Source organism: Chenopodium album, chromosome 12 (assembly GCF_948465745.1).
Source record: "Chenopodium album chromosome 12, dcCheAlbu1.1, whole genome shotgun sequence".
Taxonomy (NCBI): Eukaryota; Viridiplantae; Streptophyta; class Magnoliopsida; order Caryophyllales; family Amaranthaceae; genus Chenopodium; species Chenopodium album.
This window is the reverse complement of record NC_137845.1, coordinates 48,082,546-48,092,149: the sequence shown is the minus strand read 5'-3', so window position 1 is coordinate 48,092,149 and position 9,604 is coordinate 48,082,546. Positions and strand designations below refer to the sequence as shown.

Sequence of the window (9,604 nt, the reverse complement as noted above, 5' to 3'; positions counted from 1 at the left end):
CGAGCTGATGCTGCTAGCAGCGAGCTAGGTGCACGGCATAGCAACAGCACCCAGCAGCAAGCAGCCCACATGTGCGTGGCTCGCTGTTACGAGCTGGTGCAGGATAGCCTAGCTGGGAAGCCCATCCATGAGCTCAAGAGATGCCCACGTGGATTAACCACCTCATTTTTATCCCAGTCTGATGTGATCCATATATACCATGATGTACTTCGGATAAAATGGTTAACACTTTATTTCCGCTAATATACCTTAGTTATAAGCCTTAAGGGTCTTTTCTATACAACTTACTTCCCATAAGAAAGTATTTCGTAGCTACTAGTCTGACTTTAGTTGACATTTCCTCTTGAAGGATTATTCAAGTATTCCTTAATCTCTTTCCTCCAGTCCTCATCTTGAGGAGGAGTACTATACTTATACACCTCTGCTTTCACCTTTTCATCAAAAGGCTTGAGCTTGTATGTGCTTATATGAATAACTGATTCATCAAAACCTTCATTGTCAGGTAGTGATGTCTGCTCTGCCAAAAAGTAAATGAAAAGAAGTTCAAAGACCTTGTCAAAAAAGGATTAATTAATTCCAATCTGTCAGTAACAAAGTATAAATACACAAAATAATTCGCCACGATCTAAATGAATTAGTACAAGTCCCAACAAGAACATCATCTCCAACTTAAATTACATATAGTTCAAGGTGTGAATCCTTAATACCATGGTAAATTACATAACCAGGCACAAGTAAAAGGCCATAGGTCGGCACCCTTTTTGCTTGAAACGACACCTAGATTTGAAAAACAGATTTTTTACCACGCTAGAGTCCTTTTTTCGCAATTCCGTTGGGCCAAACCCCCTTCGGAGGTTTGCATTGCATAGATCTCGAAAAATTACACAATTTGAAAAAAAAAATTGTTCAATTTGGACACCCGAAGACAAAGTTATTACATTTTATAATTTTCATCAAAAAATTCCACAAATAACAAGCAAAATTGCTTTAAAAAACACAAGTGAATCCATCCAAAAGAACCATCGCACTAATGCACCGGATCCCATCAGAACTCCGCAGTTAAGCGTGCTTGGGCGAGAGTAGTACTAGGATGGGTGACCTCCTGGGAAGTCCTCGTGTTGCACCCCTTTTTCGGCGAATTCGGAATTTATTTTTGTTTTTGGTTATTTTGATTTGAGACGCGTAGATCCCGAAAAACTAACCAATTTGAAAGAAAAAAATGTTTAGTTCGGGCGATCGGGCGCAAAGTTACGGCATTTTAAAAGAAATCAGGGGCTGGAAAGGGTATAAATAAAAATTAACGCTCTAAGTAAATGGGTGCGATCATACCAGCACTAATGCACCGGATCCCATCAGAACTCCGCAGTTAAGCGTGCTTGGGCGAGAGTAGTACTAGGATGGGTGACCTCCTGGGAAGTCCTCGTGTTGCACCCCTTTTTCGGCGAATTCGGAATTTATTTTTGTTTTTGGTTATTTTGATTTGAGACGCGTAGATCCCGAAAAACTAACCAATTTGAAAGAAAAAAATGTTTAGTTCGGGCGATCGGGCGCAAAGTTACGGCATTTTAAAAGAAATCAGGGGCTGGAAAGGGTATAAATAAAAATTAACGCTCTAAGTAAATGGGTGCGATCATACCAGCACTAATGCACCGGATCCCATCAGAACTCCGCAGTTAAGCGTGCTTGGGCGAGAGTAGTACTAGGATGGGTGACCTCCTGGGAAGTCCTCGTGTTGCACCCCTTTTTCGGCGAATTCGGAATTTATTTTTGTTTTTGGTTATTTTGATTTGAGACGCGTAGATCCCGAAAAACTAACCAATTTGAAAGAAAAAAATGTTTAGTTCGGGCGATCGGGCGCAAAGTTACGGCATTTTAAAAGAAATCAGGGGCTGGAAAGGGTATAAATAAAAATTAACGCTCTAAGTAAATGGGTGCGATCATACCAGCACTAATGCACCGGATCCCATCAGAACTCCGCAGTTAAGCGTGCTTGGGCGAGAGTAGTACTAGGATGGGTGACCTCCTGGGAAGTCCTCGTGTTGCACCCCTTTTTCGGCGAATTCGGAATTTATTTTTGTTTTTGGTTATTTTGATTTGAGACGCGTAGATCCCGAAAAACTAACCAATTTGAAAGAAAAAAATGTTTAGTTCGGGCGATCGGGCGCAAAGTTACGGCATTTTAAAAGAAATCAGGGGCTGGAAAGGGTATAAATAAAAATTAACGCTCTAAGTAAATGGGTGCGATCATACCAGCACTAATGCACCGGATCCCATCAGAACTCCGCAGTTAAGCGTGCTTGGGCGAGAGTAGTACTAGGATGGGTGACCTCCTGGGAAGTCCTCGTGTTGCACCCCTTTTTCGGCGAATTCGGAATTTATTTTTGTTTTTGGTTATTTTGATTTGAGACGCGTAGATCCCGAAAAACTAACCAATTTGAAAGAAAAAAATGTTTAGTTCGGGCGATCGGGCGCAAAGTTACGGCATTTTAAAAGAAATCAGGGGCTGGAAAGGGTATAAATAAAAATTAACGCTCTAAGTAAATGGGTGCGATCATACCAGCACTAATGCACCGGATCCCATCAGAACTCCGCAGTTAAGCGTGCTTGGGCGAGAGTAGTACTAGGATGGGTGACCTCCTGGGAAGTCCTCGTGTTGCACCCCTTTTTCGGCGAATTCGGAATTTATTTTTGTTTTTGGTTATTTTGATTTGAGACGCGTAGATCCCGAAAAACTAACCAATTTGAAAGAAAAAAATGTTTAGTTCGGGCGATCGGGCGCAAAGTTACGGCATTTTAAAAGAAATCAGGGGCTGGAAAGGGTATAAATAAAAATTAACGCTCTAAGTAAATGGGTGCGATCATACCAGCACTAATGCACCGGATCCCATCAGAACTCCGCAGTTAAGCGTGCTTGGGCGAGAGTAGTACTAGGATGGGTGACCTCCTGGGAAGTCCTCGTGTTGCACCCCTTTTTCGGCGAATTCGGAATTTATTTTTGTTTTTGGTTATTTTGATTTGAGACGCGTAGATCCCGAAAAACTAACCAATTTGAAAGAAAAAAATGTTTAGTTCGGGCGATCGGGCGCAAAGTTACGGCATTTTAAAAGAAATCAGGGGCTGGAAAGGGTATAAATAAAAATTAACGCTCTAAGTAAATGGGTGCGATCATACCAGCACTAATGCACCGGATCCCATCAGAACTCCGCAGTTAAGCGTGCTTGGGCGAGAGTAGTACTAGGATGGGTGACCTCCTGGGAAGTCCTCGTGTTGCACCCCTTTTTCGGCGAATTCGGAATTTATTTTTGTTTTTGGTTATTTTGATTTGAGACGCGTAGATCCCGAAAAACTAACCAATTTGAAAGAAAAAAATGTTTAGTTCGGGCGATCGGGCGCAAAGTTACGGCATTTTAAAAGAAATCAGGGGCTGGAAAGGGTATAAATAAAAATTAACGCTCTAAGTAAATGGGTGCGATCATACCAGCACTAATGCACCGGATCCCATCAGAACTCCGCAGTTAAGCGTGCTTGGGCGAGAGTAGTACTAGGATGGGTGACCTCCTGGGAAGTCCTCGTGTTGCACCCCTTTTTCGGCGAATTCGGAATTTATTTTTGTTTTTGGTTATTTTGATTTGAGACGCGTAGATCCCGAAAAACTAACCAATTTGAAAGAAAAAAATGTTTAGTTCGGGCGATCGGGCGCAAAGTTACGGCATTTTAAAAGAAATCAGGGGCTGGAAAGGGTATAAATAAAAATTAACGCTCTAAGTAAATGGGTGCGATCATACCAGCACTAATGCACCGGATCCCATCAGAACTCCGCAGTTAAGCGTGCTTGGGCGAGAGTAGTACTAGGATGGGTGACCTCCTGGGAAGTCCTCGTGTTGCACCCCTTTTTCGGCGAATTCGGAATTTATTTTTGTTTTTGGTTATTTTGATTTGAGACGCGTAGATCCCGAAAAACTAACCAATTTGAAAGAAAAAAATGTTTAGTTCGGGCGATCGGGCGCAAAGTTACGGCATTTTAAAAGAAATCAGGGGCTGGAAAGGGTATAAATAAAAATTAACGCTCTAAGTAAATGGGTGCGATCATACCAGCACTAATGCACCGGATCCCATCAGAACTCCGCAGTTAAGCGTGCTTGGGCGAGAGTAGTACTAGGATGGGTGACCTCCTGGGAAGTCCTCGTGTTGCACCCCTTTTTCGGCGAATTCGGAATTTATTTTTGTTTTTGGTTATTTTGATTTGAGACGCGTAGATCCCGAAAAACTAACCAATTTGAAAGAAAAAAATGTTTAGTTCGGGCGATCGGGCGCAAAGTTACGGCATTTTAAAAGAAATCAGGGGCTGGAAAGGGTATAAATAAAAATTAACGCTCTAAGTAAATGGGTGCGATCATACCAGCACTAATGCACCGGATCCCATCAGAACTCCGCAGTTAAGCGTGCTTGGGCGAGAGTAGTACTAGGATGGGTGACCTCCTGGGAAGTCCTCGTGTTGCACCCCTTTTTCGGCGAATTCGGAATTTATTTTTGTTTTTGGTTATTTTGATTTGAGACGCGTAGATCCCGAAAAACTAACCAATTTGAAAGAAAAAAATGTTTAGTTCGGGCGATCGGGCGCAAAGTTACGGCATTTTAAAAGAAATCAGGGGCTGGAAAGGGTATAAATAAAAATTAACGCTCTAAGTAAATGGGTGCGATCATACCAGCACTAATGCACCGGATCCCATCAGAACTCCGCAGTTAAGCGTGCTTGGGCGAGAGTAGTACTAGGATGGGTGACCTCCTGGGAAGTCCTCGTGTTGCACCCCTTTTTCGGCGAATTCGGAATTTATTTTTGTTTTTGGTTATTTTGATTTGAGACGCGTAGATCCCGAAAAACTAACCAATTTGAAAGAAAAAAATGTTTAGTTCGGGCGATCGGGCGCAAAGTTACGGCATTTTAAAAGAAATCAGGGGCTGGAAAGGGTATAAATAAAAATTAACGCTCTAAGTAAATGGGTGCGATCATACCAGCACTAATGCACCGGATCCCATCAGAACTCCGCAGTTAAGCGTGCTTGGGCGAGAGTAGTACTAGGATGGGTGACCTCCTGGGAAGTCCTCGTGTTGCACCCCTTTTTCGGCGAATTCGGAATTTATTTTTGTTTTTGGTTATTTTGATTTGAGACGCGTAGATCCCGAAAAACTAACCAATTTGAAAGAAAAAAATGTTTAGTTCGGGCGATCGGGCGCAAAGTTACGGCATTTTAAAAGAAATCAGGGGCTGGAAAGGGTATAAATAAAAATTAACGCTCTAAGTAAATGGGTGCGATCATACCAGCACTAATGCACCGGATCCCATCAGAACTCCGCAGTTAAGCGTGCTTGGGCGAGAGTAGTACTAGGATGGGTGACCTCCTGGGAAGTCCTCGTGTTGCACCCCTTTTTCGGCGAATTCGGAATTTATTTTTGTTTTTGGTTATTTTGATTTGAGACGCGTAGATCCCGAAAAACTAACCAATTTGAAAGAAAAAAATGTTTAGTTCGGGCGATCGGGCGCAAAGTTACGGCATTTTAAAAGAAATCAGGGGCTGGAAAGGGTATAAATAAAAATTAACGCTCTAAGTAAATGGGTGCGATCATACCAGCACTAATGCACCGGATCCCATCAGAACTCCGCAGTTAAGCGTGCTTGGGCGAGAGTAGTACTAGGATGGGTGACCTCCTGGGAAGTCCTCGTGTTGCACCCCTTTTTCGGCGAATTCGGAATTTATTTTTGTTTTTGGTTATTTTGATTTGAGACGCGTAGATCCCGAAAAACTAACCAATTTGAAAGAAAAAAATGTTTAGTTCGGGCGATCGGGCGCAAAGTTACGGCATTTTAAAAGAAATCAGGGGCTGGAAAGGGTATAAATAAAAATTAACGCTCTAAGTAAATGGGTGCGATCATACCAGCACTAATGCACCGGATCCCATCAGAACTCCGCAGTTAAGCGTGCTTGGGCGAGAGTAGTACTAGGATGGGTGACCTCCTGGGAAGTCCTCGTGTTGCACCCCTTTTTCGGCGAATTCGGAATTTATTTTTGTTTTTGGTTATTTTGATTTGAGACGCGTAGATCCCGAAAAACTAACCAATTTGAAAGAAAAAAATGTTTAGTTCGGGCGATCGGGCGCAAAGTTACGGCATTTTAAAAGAAATCAGGGGCTGGAAAGGGTATAAATAAAAATTAACGCTCTAAGTAAATGGGTGCGATCATACCAGCACTAATGCACCGGATCCCATCAGAACTCCGCAGTTAAGCGTGCTTGGGCGAGAGTAGTACTAGGATGGGTGACCTCCTGGGAAGTCCTCGTGTTGCACCCCTTTTTCGGCGAATTCGGAATTTATTTTTGTTTTTGGTTATTTTGATTTGAGACGCGTAGATCCCGAAAAACTAACCAATTTGAAAGAAAAAAATGTTTAGTTCGGGCGATCGGGCGCAAAGTTACGGCATTTTAAAAGAAATCAGGGGCTGGAAAGGGTATAAATAAAAATTAACGCTCTAAGTAAATGGGTGCGATCATACCAGCACTAATGCACCGGATCCCATCAGAACTCCGCAGTTAAGCGTGCTTGGGCGAGAGTAGTACTAGGATGGGTGACCTCCTGGGAAGTCCTCGTGTTGCACCCCTTTTTCGGCGAATTCGGAATTTATTTTTGTTTTTGGTTATTTTGATTTGAGACGCGTAGATCCCGAAAAACTAACCAATTTGAAAGAAAAAAATGTTTAGTTCGGGCGATCGGGCGCAAAGTTACGGCATTTTAAAAGAAATCAGGGGCTGGAAAGGGTATAAATAAAAATTAACGCTCTAAGTAAATGGGTGCGATCATACCAGCACTAATGCACCGGATCCCATCAGAACTCCGCAGTTAAGCGTGCTTGGGCGAGAGTAGTACTAGGATGGGTGACCTCCTGGGAAGTCCTCGTGTTGCACCCCTTTTTCGGCGAATTCGGAATTTATTTTTGTTTTTGGTTATTTTGATTTGAGACGCGTAGATCCCGAAAAACTAACCAATTTGAAAGAAAAAAATGTTTAGTTCGGGCGATCGGGCGCAAAGTTACGGCATTTTAAAAGAAATCAGGGGCTGGAAAGGGTATAAATAAAAATTAACGCTCTAAGTAAATGGGTGCGATCATACCAGCACTAATGCACCGGATCCCATCAGAACTCCGCAGTTAAGCGTGCTTGGGCGAGAGTAGTACTAGGATGGGTGACCTCCTGGGAAGTCCTCGTGTTGCACCCCTTTTTCGGCGAATTCGGAATTTATTTTTGTTTTTGGTTATTTTGATTTGAGACGCGTAGATCCCGAAAAACTAACCAATTTGAAAGAAAAAAATGTTTAGATCGGGCGATCGGGCGCAAAGTTACGGCATTTTAAAAGAAATCAGGGGCTGGAAAGGGTATAAATAAAAATTAACGCTCTAAGTAAATGGGTGCGATCATACCAGCACTAATGCACCGGATCCCATCAGAACTCCGCAGTTAAGCGTGCTTGGGCGAGAGTAGTACTAGGATGGGTGACCTCCTGGGAAGTCCTCGTGTTGCACCCCTTTTTCGGCGAATTCGGAATTTATTTTTGTTTTTGGTTATTTTGATTTGAGACGCGTAGATCCCGAAAAACTAACCAATTTGAAAGAAAAAAATGTTTAGTTCGGGCGATCGGGCGCAAAGTTACGGCATTTTAAAAGAAATCAGGGGCTGGAAAGGGTATAAATAAAAATTAACGCTCTAAGTAAATGGGTGCGATCATACCAGCACTAATGCACCGGATCCCATCAGAACTCCGCAGTTAAGCGTGCTTGGGCGAGAGTAGTACTAGGATGGGTGACCTCCTGGGAAGTCCTCGTGTTGCACCCCTTTTTCGGCGAATTCGGAATTTATTTTTGTTTTTGGTTATTTTGATTTGAGACGCGTAGATCCCGAAAAACTAACCAATTTGAAAGAAAAAAATGTTTAGTTCGGGCGATCGGGCGCAAAGTTACGGCATTTTAAAAGAAATCAGGGGCTGGAAAGGGTATAAATAAAAATTAACGCTCTAAGTAAATGGGTGCGATCATACCAGCACTAATGCACCGGATCCCATCAGAACTCCGCAGTTAAGCGTGCTTGGGCGAGAGTAGTACTAGGATGGGTGACCTCCTGGGAAGTCCTCGTGTTGCACCCCTTTTTCGGCGAATTCGGAATTTATTTTTGTTTTTGGTTATTTTGATTTGAGACGCGTAGATCCCGAAAAACTAACCAATTTGAAAGAAAAAAATGTTTAGTTCGGGCGATCGGGCGCAAAGTTACGGCATTTTAAAAGAAATCAGGGGCTGGAAAGGGTATAAATAAAAATTAACGCTCTAAGTAAATGGGTGCGATCATACCAGCACTAATGCACCGGATCCCATCAGAACTCCGCAGTTAAGCGTGCTTGGGCGAGAGTAGTACTAGGATGGGTGACCTCCTGGGAAGTCCTCGTGTTGCACCCCTTTTTCGGCGAATTCGGAATTTATTTTTGTTTTTGGTTATTTTGATTTGAGACGCGTAGATCCCGAAAAACTAACCAATTTGAAAGAAAAAAATGTTTAGATCGGGCGATCGGGCGCAAAGTTACGGCATTTTAAAAGAAATCAGGGGCTGGAAAGGGTATAAATAAAAATTAACGCTCTAAGTAAATGGGTGCGATCATACCAGCACTAATGCACCGGATCCCATCAGAACTCCGCAGTTAAGCGTGCTTGGGCGAGAGTAGTACTAGGATGGGTGACCTCCTGGGAAGTCCTCGTGTTGCACCCCTTTTTCGGCGAATTCGGAATTTATTTTTGTTTTTGGTTATTTTGATTTGAGACGCGTAGATCCCGAAAAACTAACCAATTTGAAAGAAAAAAATGTTTAGTTCGGGCGATCGGGCGCAAAGTTACGGCATTTTAAAAGAAATCAGGGGCTGGAAAGGGTATAAATAAAAATTAACGCTCTAAGTAAATGGGTGCGATCATACCAGCACTAATGCACCGGATCCCATCAGAACTCCCGCAGTTAAGCGTGCTTGGGCGAGAGTAGTACTAGGATGGGTGACCTCCTGGGAAGTCCTCGTGTTGCACCCCTTTTTCGGCGAATTCGGAATTTATTTTTGTTTTTGGTTATTTTGATTTGAGACGCGTAGATCCCGAAAAACTAACCAATTTGAAAGAAAAAAATGTTTAGTTCGGGCGATCGGGCGCAAAGTTACGGCATTTTAAAAGAAATCAGGGGCTGGAAAGGGTATAAATAAAAATTAACGCTCTAAGTAAATGGGTGCGATCATACCAGCACTAATGCACCGGATCCCATCAGAACTCCGCAGTTAAGCGTGCTTGGGCGAGAGTAGTACTAGGATGGGTGACCTCCTGGGAAGTCCTCGTGTTGCACCCCTTTTTCGGCGAATTCGGAATTTATTTTTGTTTTTGGTTATTTTGATTTGAGACGCGTAGATCCCGAAAACTAACCAATTTGAAAGAAAAAAATGTTTAGTTCGGGCGATCGGGCGCAAAGTTACGGCATTTTAAAAGAAATCAGGGGCTGGAAAGGGGTATAAATAAAAATTAACGCTCTAAGTAAA

The 9,604-nt window shown here is 42.8% G+C and overlaps 27 non-coding genes and 1 pseudogene across 27 annotated transcripts; all 28 read left to right on the top strand.

Moving 5' to 3' along the window:
* The first annotated feature begins 1,002 nt into the window (after positions 1 to 1,002).
* LOC145573242 (5S ribosomal RNA) lies at positions 1,003 to 1,127 on the top strand (annotated as a pseudogene).
* Positions 1,128 to 1,315: 188 nt separating this feature from the next.
* On the top strand, positions 1,316 to 1,434 carry LOC145573897 (5S ribosomal RNA). Its single transcript, XR_014097871.1, has one exon. It is a non-coding gene; the product is annotated as a 5S ribosomal RNA (ribosomal RNA).
* Positions 1,435 to 1,622: 188 nt separating this feature from the next.
* On the top strand, positions 1,623 to 1,741 carry LOC145573896 (5S ribosomal RNA). The gene has a single exon (XR_014097870.1). It is a non-coding gene; the product is annotated as a 5S ribosomal RNA (ribosomal RNA).
* Positions 1,742 to 1,929: 188 nt separating this feature from the next.
* LOC145573895 (5S ribosomal RNA) lies at positions 1,930 to 2,048 on the top strand. The gene has a single exon (XR_014097869.1). It is a non-coding gene; the product is annotated as a 5S ribosomal RNA (ribosomal RNA).
* A 188-nt stretch (positions 2,049 to 2,236) lies between these two features.
* LOC145573894 (5S ribosomal RNA) lies at positions 2,237 to 2,355 on the top strand. The gene has a single exon (XR_014097868.1). It is a non-coding gene; the product is annotated as a 5S ribosomal RNA (ribosomal RNA).
* A 188-nt stretch (positions 2,356 to 2,543) lies between these two features.
* LOC145573893 (5S ribosomal RNA) lies at positions 2,544 to 2,662 on the top strand. Its single transcript, XR_014097867.1, has one exon. It is a non-coding gene; the product is annotated as a 5S ribosomal RNA (ribosomal RNA).
* Positions 2,663 to 2,850: 188 nt separating this feature from the next.
* LOC145573891 (5S ribosomal RNA) lies at positions 2,851 to 2,969 on the top strand. Its single transcript, XR_014097865.1, has one exon. It is a non-coding gene; the product is annotated as a 5S ribosomal RNA (ribosomal RNA).
* A 188-nt stretch (positions 2,970 to 3,157) lies between these two features.
* On the top strand, positions 3,158 to 3,276 carry LOC145573890 (5S ribosomal RNA). Its single transcript, XR_014097864.1, has one exon. It is a non-coding gene; the product is annotated as a 5S ribosomal RNA (ribosomal RNA).
* Positions 3,277 to 3,464: 188 nt separating this feature from the next.
* LOC145573889 (5S ribosomal RNA) lies at positions 3,465 to 3,583 on the top strand. The gene has a single exon (XR_014097863.1). It is a non-coding gene; the product is annotated as a 5S ribosomal RNA (ribosomal RNA).
* A 188-nt stretch (positions 3,584 to 3,771) lies between these two features.
* Positions 3,772 to 3,890, top strand: LOC145573888 (5S ribosomal RNA). Its single transcript, XR_014097862.1, has one exon. It is a non-coding gene; the product is annotated as a 5S ribosomal RNA (ribosomal RNA).
* A 188-nt stretch (positions 3,891 to 4,078) lies between these two features.
* On the top strand, positions 4,079 to 4,197 carry LOC145573887 (5S ribosomal RNA). The gene has a single exon (XR_014097861.1). It is a non-coding gene; the product is annotated as a 5S ribosomal RNA (ribosomal RNA).
* Positions 4,198 to 4,385: 188 nt separating this feature from the next.
* Positions 4,386 to 4,504, top strand: LOC145573886 (5S ribosomal RNA). Its single transcript, XR_014097860.1, has one exon. It is a non-coding gene; the product is annotated as a 5S ribosomal RNA (ribosomal RNA).
* Positions 4,505 to 4,692: 188 nt separating this feature from the next.
* On the top strand, positions 4,693 to 4,811 carry LOC145573885 (5S ribosomal RNA). The gene has a single exon (XR_014097859.1). It is a non-coding gene; the product is annotated as a 5S ribosomal RNA (ribosomal RNA).
* A 188-nt stretch (positions 4,812 to 4,999) lies between these two features.
* LOC145573884 (5S ribosomal RNA) lies at positions 5,000 to 5,118 on the top strand. The gene has a single exon (XR_014097858.1). It is a non-coding gene; the product is annotated as a 5S ribosomal RNA (ribosomal RNA).
* Positions 5,119 to 5,306: 188 nt separating this feature from the next.
* LOC145573883 (5S ribosomal RNA) lies at positions 5,307 to 5,425 on the top strand. The gene has a single exon (XR_014097857.1). It is a non-coding gene; the product is annotated as a 5S ribosomal RNA (ribosomal RNA).
* A 188-nt stretch (positions 5,426 to 5,613) lies between these two features.
* LOC145573882 (5S ribosomal RNA) lies at positions 5,614 to 5,732 on the top strand. Its single transcript, XR_014097856.1, has one exon. It is a non-coding gene; the product is annotated as a 5S ribosomal RNA (ribosomal RNA).
* A 188-nt stretch (positions 5,733 to 5,920) lies between these two features.
* LOC145573880 (5S ribosomal RNA) lies at positions 5,921 to 6,039 on the top strand. Its single transcript, XR_014097854.1, has one exon. It is a non-coding gene; the product is annotated as a 5S ribosomal RNA (ribosomal RNA).
* A 188-nt stretch (positions 6,040 to 6,227) lies between these two features.
* On the top strand, positions 6,228 to 6,346 carry LOC145573879 (5S ribosomal RNA). Its single transcript, XR_014097853.1, has one exon. It is a non-coding gene; the product is annotated as a 5S ribosomal RNA (ribosomal RNA).
* A 188-nt stretch (positions 6,347 to 6,534) lies between these two features.
* Positions 6,535 to 6,653, top strand: LOC145573878 (5S ribosomal RNA). The gene has a single exon (XR_014097852.1). It is a non-coding gene; the product is annotated as a 5S ribosomal RNA (ribosomal RNA).
* A 188-nt stretch (positions 6,654 to 6,841) lies between these two features.
* Positions 6,842 to 6,960, top strand: LOC145573877 (5S ribosomal RNA). The gene has a single exon (XR_014097851.1). It is a non-coding gene; the product is annotated as a 5S ribosomal RNA (ribosomal RNA).
* Positions 6,961 to 7,148: 188 nt separating this feature from the next.
* LOC145573876 (5S ribosomal RNA) lies at positions 7,149 to 7,267 on the top strand. The gene has a single exon (XR_014097850.1). It is a non-coding gene; the product is annotated as a 5S ribosomal RNA (ribosomal RNA).
* A 188-nt stretch (positions 7,268 to 7,455) lies between these two features.
* LOC145573875 (5S ribosomal RNA) lies at positions 7,456 to 7,574 on the top strand. Its single transcript, XR_014097849.1, has one exon. It is a non-coding gene; the product is annotated as a 5S ribosomal RNA (ribosomal RNA).
* Positions 7,575 to 7,762: 188 nt separating this feature from the next.
* LOC145573874 (5S ribosomal RNA) lies at positions 7,763 to 7,881 on the top strand. The gene has a single exon (XR_014097848.1). It is a non-coding gene; the product is annotated as a 5S ribosomal RNA (ribosomal RNA).
* A 188-nt stretch (positions 7,882 to 8,069) lies between these two features.
* On the top strand, positions 8,070 to 8,188 carry LOC145573873 (5S ribosomal RNA). The gene has a single exon (XR_014097847.1). It is a non-coding gene; the product is annotated as a 5S ribosomal RNA (ribosomal RNA).
* Positions 8,189 to 8,376: 188 nt separating this feature from the next.
* Positions 8,377 to 8,495, top strand: LOC145573872 (5S ribosomal RNA). The gene has a single exon (XR_014097846.1). It is a non-coding gene; the product is annotated as a 5S ribosomal RNA (ribosomal RNA).
* A 188-nt stretch (positions 8,496 to 8,683) lies between these two features.
* LOC145573871 (5S ribosomal RNA) lies at positions 8,684 to 8,802 on the top strand. The gene has a single exon (XR_014097845.1). It is a non-coding gene; the product is annotated as a 5S ribosomal RNA (ribosomal RNA).
* Positions 8,803 to 8,990: 188 nt separating this feature from the next.
* LOC145572990 (5S ribosomal RNA) lies at positions 8,991 to 9,110 on the top strand. The gene has a single exon (XR_014097108.1). It is a non-coding gene; the product is annotated as a 5S ribosomal RNA (ribosomal RNA).
* A 188-nt stretch (positions 9,111 to 9,298) lies between these two features.
* LOC145573869 (5S ribosomal RNA) lies at positions 9,299 to 9,417 on the top strand. Its single transcript, XR_014097843.1, has one exon. It is a non-coding gene; the product is annotated as a 5S ribosomal RNA (ribosomal RNA).
* The last annotated feature ends 187 nt before the right edge of the window (positions 9,418 to 9,604 follow it).